Consider the following 12950-nt stretch of genomic DNA (forward strand, 5'->3'; position numbering starts at 1 on the left):
AAATCCAAAATAAATGGGTCTAGGGTCCATTTTCCTCACAATCTCCCCTACTGATTGATGACAACACGACCAAAGCAAGCAAATAATAAAAAATTTTAGAATTTAAAAACTAACTACTTGCTAGGATGCAATGCAAAGGGCAAGGTCAACTCAAAGGGCAAGGTTATATGATGTTAAAAGATACCACATGTAAACATTTTTGGAAACTTATCTTGCCCTTGCAAATGTCCCTATGTGGCATTATGGATTTAAGCCTCCCCCGAACTCCATAATCCACTATCCTCCCTTTCTGGGACCATTTCCACTTGTAAATTATTATGATCGGACTTGCTTTCATTTATATAAATTCTCCCCCTTTGGAATCAAACACCAAAAAGGAAGACATTAGTAGCACAAGGGAGGGTCAAATTTTGTGATCTTTTGAATGTGGAGTGGAATAGATCACAAAATTTGACTCTCACATTACATATACTAAGCCCCCCCTAAAAATATGCATACATATGGTGGGAGGCAAAGCATATGCATAATTGGCAAATTATTGCTCAAGGGAGTTTAATTTATATAATGCATGGAGAAAGCATATAAATATCAAATTGAAATCAACATGATGATATCGGTTAAAAAATACCACATGTAAAAATCAATTTGATTGTCATCACTTGCAATAGGTGGTGGATTTATGAAGCATGATGCTTAACTCTAGAAATGAGACTACTACACATATGATAAGCTTGCAATAGTGTTAGTCTCAAAGTATCCAACTTGTAGAGTAACCTCCCCCTAAATTTGTGCATACAAGTATGGAATGCTTGTAGGAGACATGCACAATGACTTTGGCACATATTAGATAAACATTTGTAAAACAAGCTAGGTGCTGTGCTCCTAAACAATTTAAACCATGTAGGTTTGCTCCAAGGGTTAAGATTGAAACCAAGTAAGCCTACCATAAGATATACCTAGTGTATGCAAGACAAAAGATTAAACATGCAAATACAAACCTAGGCATGAAAAGGAACTAGATGCTAATTGAAATTGCAAGAGATTAAATCTAGTTACATAACATGGGAAGGGGAATTTGGGTCCATAGTATTCACTAACCTACTTGGCAATTACCTTGTCCATAATGATGCACCTCATGAAATGCACCCATACTTTGCCAAGTCTCCAAATTCCCTGAAGTCCATTGGACTTCTCACTTCCCTTTCGGGATCCAAACCTTCTTGGTGCTCTTCATGTTGGAAATGATCTCCTTTTGCACCTAAATACATTTGGCCCCATTCTTGGCTTGCTTGTTCACCTTGATGGCCATCACCTTATCATTTTTCTTCTTCTTCAAGAGATAAGGTGTGGAGGCCTTGTTGTCCACCTTGTTGGTGTAGGTTTTGGAGAGCTTGCTTATCATAGAACTGACCAATTTATAAGAGCACAAGTACAATGACATCCCGCAAGCGATCGCACTGTCATACTTGAGCCCATATAAACCCGGTAGTCCGTCGAGTACCACGACGGGTCTTGATAAATGATCCACATACAACCAAGATCGTACATGATTCAACATACATGTCACATGTTATATAAAGTTCATAGATACAATTCATTCATTAGAGTACGAAATAGAGTTATTACAAATCAAGTTCGATAGATAGTAGCGAAAGCAAATTAAAGTTCGAAAGTAGCATTTGCCAACACAGTTCAAATATAGTGCCAACACATGATCACAATCCACAAAAGCATATAGAAGGATTATTAAAGCTGCTTGCCCAAGGCTCACTCCTCATCCATGGCGGGACAGAAGCAATTCTTGCAATAACCGTGATAGACGGTACCATCTGCAACAATGAGAATAAAACCATGAGTACGAGAAGGTACTCAGCTAGACTTACCCATCATAAAGCAGAAATAAAATGACTCCAAGGATTATGCAAGGCTCTATAAGTGGAGGTAACTTGGCAACATTTTGCATAAAAAGCGATTAACTCAGTTATACAATTGTACATTGGTTATCAAGTCAATTATAGCTATTCATCTCTAGATTAGCAACTATCCTGTGCCAAACATGTGGTATATCCTTTAAGAGCATACAATAGTAACCATAACAGGTGTAGTAATTTCCATATTTATCCGAACCATCACATTCCATCATACAATTACTACGATGTTGGAGCTAGTCAAGTGTCTCACTATCTAGGAGAGACGGCGATTCGAATCGATTTCAACCAACTGGGAATTTATTCCTAACACAAACCTAGGCAGACCAGATCAACGATCACCTTAGGTCACCTTTGGTACAACTAAGGTACACATTTCGTGGGTTCGACCAGCGCCGCACAATTAGGGACAACCAGCTGCCAGGACGATCAGGACTACCCTGCCCTTGGGCTCATGGCTGGCTCCTCACACATCCTTACTACCATCCAGAGTGCACACTTTTACAGAATAGGGCCTGGCCTGAGTTTAGCTACTCGGCTTTACGGTCGGAATGAGTTATTTGGCCAGCTAAGTGATAGGCATGCGTTCAATCTTGTCAGAAGTGCCAACAACGGTACGGTCCTTAATCGACACAGACAGAATCACATGAGTCAACCTACACATAGACTCCACCCGGCCTCCATTTACATTACCCCATGGTTCTTTTTCATGATAGAAAATATAGCCAATCATGCTTCGGTATCCACCTATATCTCGCAGGTGACTGGAAATCACCCAACTTCGACCGGTCTAAGCATGGCTAAGCATATATTCGATCCTGGACCTACACAGGATTAAAGGTGTATATATCTGGACAAGGTAGTTCAATGCATCAAGTGTTTCCCATCAACTCTTATAACCTAATGCATCAAACATAAAGGACTCAAGTAGTATTTTGTAAAACACTGGGAGACTTAGAATGCTCTGGGGCTTGCCTTTGAGAAAAGAGGTGGGGCGTTGATCTGGGCACTCTAGGAGCTCTTTGGGAGTCTGCTCCTCTTCTCCTGGAGATGCGGCTTGAGGAGTCTCCTGCTGATCCCCTTCCTCTTCTTCGTTGAATTCCAGCAACGTTATCTCCTCGGTTGCTCCTATATGCATGATCATGGAATAAGATATCGTGAATGCATGTATGATGACACATATAATATGATAAAACATGATGAATGCATCCTCATAAGTATTTTCAATAGCATGGTGTTAAAGTAATAACAAGTGCATCCTATTCTACTGAGTAGATGCATATCTCTTCTCTATTACTTAAGCAAACACTTCTGCAATTCATTTACCAAACCACAAAATAGTAGCTACTTGTTTTAACCATAATTGGAGTTATATACATTGAAATCATATGGTTGTGGACATTCTAAAAATCTTATGAAATTGTACACAACTTTATTTTAATATTCTTAAGGTGATTCAATAGTTATCTAGGTCAAACAATTTAGTTAATCAAATCTATCTAGAAAGTAAACATTTTTGGACAACAAACTTCTAACAACCAAAACTCTTAAACCCTAAGGCCTATGACTATGAAAATTTAACACAAGGTATATTAGTAAGTTATCTACAACTTTCTTATTAACAAGTTTTACAGAAAAGGCCATTATCAACATGCAATCACCCACACAATCGAAACTATATATGCAACCATCTATTTGAATTATAAAGCAATAATTTAATTAGTTGCATACAACCACTTGCTTCTAAGACTTACTATTAACACCAACAGTTCATATGCATCACAAGAACCATAGAAAACATTATGGTCAAGCACATTCTATTTATTTAAATGCCTTTATTTATTTAATTAGATAATTAGGAGAAATAACAAACATATACCAAATGTGCACAATAAATTCTCATAAAATTACAATAGCTTCCTAGTGCTCACAAAGGCTACTATGAAAATTTTATACCATTTGGACATGTATAACATCCTATGCAAAAATGATAAGCTAGCAAGGTCTATTTTAGTGAAAATAGTTAACCCTATAGAAAAGTGTCAAACAACAGATTATTTATTTTTCCAAGCTTCATATTAGTGCCATATTACTGTACAAAAATTTGCATAGCAATATGTTGCATACTTTTATCCCTATAATTTTCATCAGAAAATGCCATTTATTAATAGATAAATAGAAAGATCATATTTCAATCAAGATTACTACAAGTTTAATATTTTTCCTAGCTAGAGCATGTTAACACAAGACTAGCAAAATTGGAATCGCAATTTTATCACATTCCTAGCTCAAGTTACACATTTTACAAAATTGTAAGCATTCAAAAAGCACTTGTCTAGCCATATTTTATTCACCAATAAAAATACTAGAATATGCTCATATCATATTTTTATAAAATACTACACTTCATAAGAAACACAACAAAATTTGGTTCACCAAAAATGGACATCTAGAACTCAACTTATGATTTTTCAAAGTTAGTACAAAAATCTATGAAAGAATTAACATAAACCCTAACTAGTAGTCGCTGACAGAGGGGACCCAAGGGTCAACGGGGTCCACCCATCAGTGGCCCAAAGCAGAGCACGGTGGTCAGCCAGTGTTATCTCACCAATGGCGAGCACTCTAGTGAAACTGACCGCACCTACATGCTCGGCTCACCAAGCCGCGTCGATTGGTACCCATGGTGACCGTGCGGACGCACCAGAGCTACCTCGTCGTCAGCCATGGCGCCACGACGGTGCTGCGTAGAGGTGCGCCGGCCACTACAGGCCATGGCAGTGCTCAGCAAGAAGCGCATGAGCTCCACGATGTCCAAATGAGTCTACCAAGGCTACTATGACTAGGTGAGATGCGCCGACGAGTCCTGCCCGCGTACGCGGTGGCACGATGGTGAGAGCACTGCGGTGCTGCGCGTTGTGTTCCGCGTCAATGGGGCAACCAATCTCAGTAACATCATGCTACCAGCTAGACTACATCCTGACCAAGCCCTAACATGACAAAAGCAAATGAACGTGCGATGAAGCTGAGCCGCGACGAGCTCACCATGGAGGCAACCATGGAAGCCGAGCTCTCCGGTGAGGACGGGAACGGTGATTTCACCCTCACCGTAGCTCGTCTGGCGCAGCAACAATGTCGAGGAGGTAGAGGGGAATGCGGCAAAGCTAGCTGTGAGATGGAGGCAGCAATGGCACAGTGGAGCAGGCGCTAGGCGACGGTGGAGTGGTGCGGGTGCTCGGCGGTGCTCGGTGGTTCCACGGCGAGCATGAGAGAAGGTAGTGGAGAGGGAGGGAGTGAGCGCGTGAATGCGAAATGAGGCGCATGAGGTCTCAGATATCGAGCGCTAGCGCGCTACGGTGAGGGCCCAATGTCGGCCAGCAGTGGCCATGCGGCGGCCTATTTCTGCCCATGGTCGGCCACCTCGGTGCGTGACGCGGCATTAATCAGCACTCGATGGCGAGCTTGACAGCGAGTTTTCAAGCCATTCAATCTCCTAAATGGTGGTGAATTAATGTACAAAGTTAAAACAATATTTGTAGAGCTATGTACCAGCTACAAGATTGCTTTAGAAATCAAAGTCTAATTCTCAATCGTTAGGGAGTTAGATTATCACAAAGTCAGCTGCGTCGACACTGTCAGTTCAAATGACTTAGCAAATTTTCCTAAGTGCTGAAAATAGTGAAATGCTGATCCTTGTGAGCCAAATTTAAGCATGTTAGGAGCTAAACTAGCCTATGACCCAAAAATAAAAGTTGTTGCTCTAATCAAATACTACAACTTTGCTTTAGTAAACACATACATGCAAAGGCTCTATGACATTGTTCAACCTAAGTCAAACATACCACTTTCAAATGATGACTTACACTAGAATTATGACTTAGAGACCAAACTAGCCCTAGTCATGAATACCAAAGTTGTTTGTAGTGACATTCTAAACCTATTTAGGGTATTCCTAAGGTCACACAAGCATTTCATACATTGGTTACACATAATACTTCCCAGGTCAACAAGCATATCATCACTTAGGAGCTTAATTAGATAAAGTGATCAACATGAACAATGTTCCATTAGTCATCCTAAGTGTAGCTAAGGTGCTTTAGTGACCAACATTAACCACTTACACTTATTCACACATGATCATAAGCATACCCATATAGAAACATAAAATAACAAGGCATGTTTCAATTGTATGTTTCATATGTAAAAGCTTATATATGAATGCATGATGATTATGCTCACGCAATGCAAGTCAAATTATGCAAGCCTAACACCTAGGGTGTTACATTGCTTGTTCTCTTTTTGTTTTTCTCTTTCTTCTTAGATCCTCCCCCATCTTTACCTTGCACTCATAGGACTTATGGCCTTCCTTGTGGCATACATAGCAAACCACAGTTTGTCTTTCATCAAGCTTCTTCACTCCCTTGACAGTGTTATCTTGATGAAGTTGGGCTTTCTCTGTTTTGCCTTTACTTGAGTCAAGTCCTTAGTAAGGTGAGCCACTTCTTGCTTGAGTTGTTCATTCTCCATTGCGACCTCTTGTGTGCATGTATCTACAACAACTTTCTCAACACAAACTTAGTTGCACAAGGGTGAGTCTAAACATAAATCATTGCAAGAAGTAGAGGCATCCTTTTTAGGCATATCAAAAATTGAAATTTTCTTTTTAGATGCCCCGGTGGGGGTAGTATCGTCGGCTTCAAAATTAGCAACTTTATTAGTCAGCTCATCACAATGTTTGCACATGGTTTCCATTTTAGCAAGCAAACTTTTATAGGCATCTTGTGAGCTAGCTAACTTTTCTTTTAATTTTTTATTTTTCTTTACAAGTTGCTCATCATTGATTGTGCATGAATTTGTTGTTGCAATATCCTCAAGTTGCTCAATTTTAATAGATAGTTCAATATTGAGATTAGCAAATGTCTCATATTCTTCGAGCAAGGTTTTATATGCTTCTTGTGAACTATCTAGCTTTTCTTGCAACATTTTTAACTTCTTTTGTTGACTATTGCAACTTTTAGCATATTTAAGATTTTCTTGCACAAGTTGTTCATAAGAAGGTAGCTCATCATCACTATCACTATTATTGTCACTATCACTAGGGATAGACTTTTTGTTACCTCGTGCCATAAGGCACACTCGTGAAGTGCTTGATGATGAGTGCTTGTACCCTCGCCTCTAGTGATGGTCTTCTTCCTCACTTGAAGAATCATCCCATGACCTTATTGATGTGAGGGCTTTGTCCTTGCATTCCTTCTTCTTTGTCTTGGGTGTGGACTTGTTTGGACAAACTTCCACAAAGTGCCCCAACTCACCGCATCCATAGCATCCTTTCTTCCTTTGCTCGTTTCTTTGATTGGTGAAAATGAAATCTTGAATTTGGATGGGCACACCATTGACATTAAGCCTTTGGATCATCCTCTCCACCTTGTTGATAAGTTTGATTGATTCTTCATCAAGGTTGGAGGTGGAGGAGGAAGATTGATTATCATCACTTGATTCTTCATCATCATCATCCTCATCTTCTTCTTCTTCACTTGAGGAGCTTGAGCTTGAGCTTGTCTCAACTTGCATGCCCTTCATCTTCTTTTTCTCACTACATGCGAGAGCTTTGCCTTTGCTTGATGATGAGGCTTCTTCTTGACCCATCTTCCGTGACATTTCAAATGCCACTATCTTGCCAATGACTATGGCTAGGGTCATGGTGCTCAAGTCCTCTATGTTGTGAAGGATGGTGATGATGCTTGCATATTTCTTTTGTGGTAGCATGGAGATGATCTTCCTCATGATGTCCGCATCATCTAGCTTCATTAATCCTATTAAATGGAGCTCATTGATAATTAGATTCAAACGAGAATACATATCACGAACAAGCTCATCATCATTCATTTTAAAGGAATCATAATTTTGTTTAGCTAGACAATGTTTTTGCTCATGGACATTAGTTGTGCCATCATGGAGCTCTTGGAATTTTAACCAAATTTCATGTGCCGTATTTAAAGTGAACAATTTGTTAAACATATCCATGCTAAAAGATTCAAACAAGCAATTTTTAGCTCTAGCATTGAAATGAATTTCTTTTTTTTCACTCTTTGTGGGTTTATTGGGATACTTAATGGGTTTCATCCCATCATGAAAGACTCTCCAGACACCCAAATCTATTATCTAAAGGTGACAAGCCATTCTAGCTTTATAGTAGGGGAAGTTAGTGCCATCAAAGTGCGGAGGCCTAGAGGTATCTATCCCAACCACTCTAAATAGCGTTGGCTCAACGACGGTGAAGCCAAAGGTCCAAATTGAGCCAACCGACTCTGATACCACTTGTAAGGGACCATGACACCTAAGAGGGGGGGGGTGAATTAGGCAACTTAAAAATCTACTCTAATATAAGTCCACTAATTTCACCTAGTCAAAACCTATGCAGGAAAGTAATCTATCTAAATGTGCAACTACGGTTTTGCTGGGTGTATTGCTATCTCTACCACAAAAGAGTGATGCAACCTAGGTTCCAATCCTATCAACTAGCCTATCAACTAAGCTAGGGTAGTAAAGCACACAACTAAGGTAGCAATATAAATGCGGAAGGTAAAGATGACGTAGAGGTGCAAACTCCCATCGACGACTTTGGTATTTTTACCGAGGTATCGAGAAGCGCTCAAGCTTCCCCCTAGTCCTTGCTGGAGCCCCTCGCAAGGAATCCCTCGCAAGGGCCAAGCTCCTGCTCGGGTAACTCCATGGATAACCCTGAGCCTTCCCCACACACAAGTGGGTCTCTAGTGTGCCTTCCAGCAAGCCTCTCCCGGACCGCTCCCTACTGTCTTCACTATCAAGCTTTCGGCCAAACTGTCGCGGGCCTTGTTCCCTTTGATACATGGTGGTGACCACACCACAAACATAGTTGGTGTGATCTCACAAGACTACAAGCCCCTCTGATGTACAACAATGGTGCGTGCAAGCACTGAGTGATAAGAGGTGTGTAAACCTCACTAAACACTAGGCCTAAACCTAGAGCAAGCGCATAAGCGGTGGTCTAATCAACCTAAACACCTAATGAATCACTAAGCACTATACAAGTGGAGCTCACTAAAATGATGTATCAACACCCTTCGTATGTTTCCTCAGCTCTCTTACCACCTCAAATGGCTGGTTGGGGGTCTATTTATAAGTCCCATGGAGAAAGTAGCCATTGGGGATGAAACCCAGCTTTCTACCATTGACCGGACGTGTAGGTCGTCCTGATGGGATGCATCTAGTCGTCCCGACCATTGAAGCCGATCGTTGGTGCTCACTGTTGATCAAACTCTTTGACAAGTCCGATCGCTTTCCATCTGACGCGTCCGGTCGCTGTTTTGCCATTCTAGAACCTCTCTAGACTCGATAAGACGCCACTGCCTAGCGTGTTCGATGGTCCATAGCTACTGCATCCGGTCCTCACTAAGTTGTTGCCGTGACGATGAATAGTGAAGTCCATGCATCCGGTCACTGTCTCGCTTAGAGTTCGATCACTGCTGCTGACGCCTGCTGTTGCTGGGCAACTGAGTAGACGCGTTCGGTCCTCATAGGGCCACATCCGGTTACCTTTGTCGAGCTCGTTTCTTCGCGATCTTACGTCTGGTTTGGTTCCCATCTCCATGCTTGGACTTTGCTTGATATCTTGGGTCTTCTCTTGTGCTTCTAGGATCTTGCTTATGGTGTTGATCATGGGATCATCATGTCGCCTTCGTCCAAGTCACATCTTGCACCCTATTGAACTACAAAACAATTACTTGCAAATTTATTGGTCCAATTTGGTTGTGTTAGTCATCAAACACCAAAATCCAAAGTAAATGGACCTATGGTCCATTTTCCTTATAGGAACAAAGCAAATAAAGGTAGCGTCTAGCCTAGACACCATGTCTACGCTATCGACTACTACTCTAGTGTGTATACAAGTGTTATCCATCTCTCTCAGAGCCCTTCTACAAGAGCATTCGCCGTATGGGTGAACGACGATCCCACAAACAAGTAAGAATAAAGCTTAACTAATCAAAATACTTTATACCACCGAAAATATGAACACTCACTTAGCGGGAGAACCCATTGAACTAAGATGCTCATCGAGATACAAGTTGGGGAGACATTGACAAGTCTAGCGCTTCCCCAAGCTTTGCCTCTCATCTCTCCCTTACAACTCTAGCTAGCTACTAGGGCCTAAGCCCCCTTTGGAGTGTTGCTCTAACTCAAGTTTGCTCTTGTCCCTTATGGTGGTGTGTTCAATGAGAGGGAGTGATGGGGTATTTATAGGTTGAGAGGAGTGGAGTCTGCTCAATGCGCCATATCAGCGATCCATGTGCCTCTTCACCACAGCCCTTGGATCAAACCATCATAGGATGGATGGTGGAGATGGAGTGGAGTTGTGTTTCCTTGCATGCCTTCCTATCTTGAGCAAACTGCCATCCTCCTTGCCAAGTCTTCTACGAAGCAAATGCAACCGACGTTTGGATAGGCGGCATGAGCCAGTTGACCATAGTTTAGGCCAAACGGAGCCAGTGAGGGGTCGACCAACCCCTGGGGTTGGGCACCCCCCAACAAAGGTCAAATTGGCCCATCTTCGGTGGGTGATCTCCTTTGGGCTTCTAGAGTGGGCCTATGTAGTGCCTTCATAGAGATAAGGTGATTTGATTTGGGTTTGCCCATATTTTTCTCTCTTTTGGGTCCTGTTTTGCCTTGTTGTGGGCCTTCTCCTCCTTTGGGCTCGTGTCAGGTGTTTATAATGTTGTATTTCTTGTATACTTTAGGTCAATTTTTGTACAATCCCGACATGTCCTCCTGCAAATGAATAATCACCAAAACTCATAGAATTTATTAGTTATAAGTCCTAATTCTAAGTTTGGTGTTTATTTTAACAGTTTTTATATGAAAGTTGGTGGTTAGAAATTGGAGTTAAGGATCGCCAACAGGCCACACTTGCCTCTTTACATCTTGCAGCCAGCCACCGGCCTCCTTGCCACTTTGCTCTTCCCCCTAGGTCATGGGAGTAGCTTAGGCGCTCGATTAATTATTAATAGCTCAATTAAAGTGGGTTAAAGTCAGATGAATTGTGGATGCTGCGTCTGATGCTAGCCGTGTAGCAGCAGCAGGCGGGTAGCATACATAGCAGTAGTAGCAAGTGGATGAAAACCATGTTGGACTTGGATTATCCATTGCATTGGATGCCCGCCACCATGCTCTTTGCAATGATTGTGCATAATCTTGTGACACGTTCAACATTTTCCATGATAATTAATATACATTTGACACCTCATGCATTGTGTGTCAGAAAGATAATCGCATCACCCACATAAAAGGGATAGATACAGACATGTCATTTTACCACACAACTTGGAGATAAGGCCCTTCTCTATTGCTTGATCAAGTAAATTTTGCATCTGGTCCATAACACCGACAAAAAGAGGAGTGAAAAAAATATGATCACCGCGTCGCAAACTTCGGCCGTTTTGTATGTTCTCCATTGGCATACCATTAAGAAGGATTTTGGAAGAAGTAATGCTCTCTTATTTTCTCAACTTCTAACAAAATATTAATAGAGTACTCTATAATCTTTACTAAGCATGTGAACTTGTGACAGGTTTCGATTACCAATTGTATTCAATTTTTTGCAAATTATGTAGTATAACTCAGACACTTAATTGTCCTAATTCATTGTTTCACATTTTCATGTGTGTTAATCACATACTTAGTTGAAGCCTTTGTTTGAGCTAAGTTGATTCTTATTGTGGCCCATCTATGGTGACTTCTGAGTCTAAGTTTAGCTTCCTGATTTCGATTTTACCGCAATCCTCCATATGTTAAATTAAAAGCTTAAAGGTTATTGTACCTCTTAATTCTAGCCCCATTTTCATTTTATTAATGATATCAATCTATAATTTTGTCTTAGATTTCCCAAAAAAGAAATATAAAATGAAAAATCACATAATAGAAGAAAATAACATGCATGGATACTATGCAAACAACATTAAATACATCATAGAACATCTTATAGGTACTATGTGAACAATAGAAAATACACCATAAAACATTTTATGTGATTAACCAAAAAAACATCATTGAACATCTCGTGGATATTATAAGAACATTGCAAAATACACCAGTGTTGATATGAATACTATGAAAATGAAATCTCAATATTAGTATAGGAATAATCTATAATACAACACATAACATCTCATTGATACTACGTGAAACACCAAAAATACAATATGGAACGTCTCATAGGTACTATACAAACATTGCAAAATACAACATGTACAGAACATGAATATTCTGAAAACAAAATTAAGAATTTAAATCATGGAACATCTTGTTAAATAGACCTCATATATACTATAAGAATAGTCGTATTATATTATAGAATAAATAGTTCAATACATCATTTTGGGAGAGGACACATAAGATAAAAGTAATGAAGAGAGAAAACAGTAAGTAAAAAGAAAAAAGAAACAAGAAGAAATGAAACAAGAGAAAAAACAAAATAAAATGGTAAAAAATATGTAGATATAAAAGGAAAATGAAATAAAAATAATAAAAAATAAATATAAGAAAAAATGGAAAATGTAAACAAGGAGAAAATAGGAAAGAATAGATGTAAGAACAATATAAAATAATAGATAAGAAAAATGAAATAAACAATAAAATAAAATAATATGAAAAAAAGAAAAGAAAGAAAAAGAATAACAAAAAGGAAACACCCCATGCACATATGTTTTTTTTGTTGAGGGGAACCCACGCACATATGTGAAACCTAATGCCTAATTGCTTTTGACCCAACAAAGAACTAACTGGCCCAATATTAAAACCATAAATTCTGACCTTAGTGTGTTGAGAATTATTATTTAATGCTTAATTAGGACTCTTCTATTATAACCGACTAGGACTAGATACGTGCTCTTACCCTCTCCCCTATATAAAGAGAGGTACGGTGCACCCCTTGTACCCTAACAATCATACCAATCAATCCAACGCAAAGGGCTACACACCGACTAGATG

Source organism: Miscanthus floridulus, chromosome 11 (genome assembly GCF_019320115.1).
Source record: "Miscanthus floridulus cultivar M001 chromosome 11, ASM1932011v1, whole genome shotgun sequence".
In the NCBI taxonomy this organism is placed as follows: Eukaryota; Viridiplantae; Streptophyta; class Magnoliopsida; order Poales; family Poaceae; genus Miscanthus; species Miscanthus floridulus.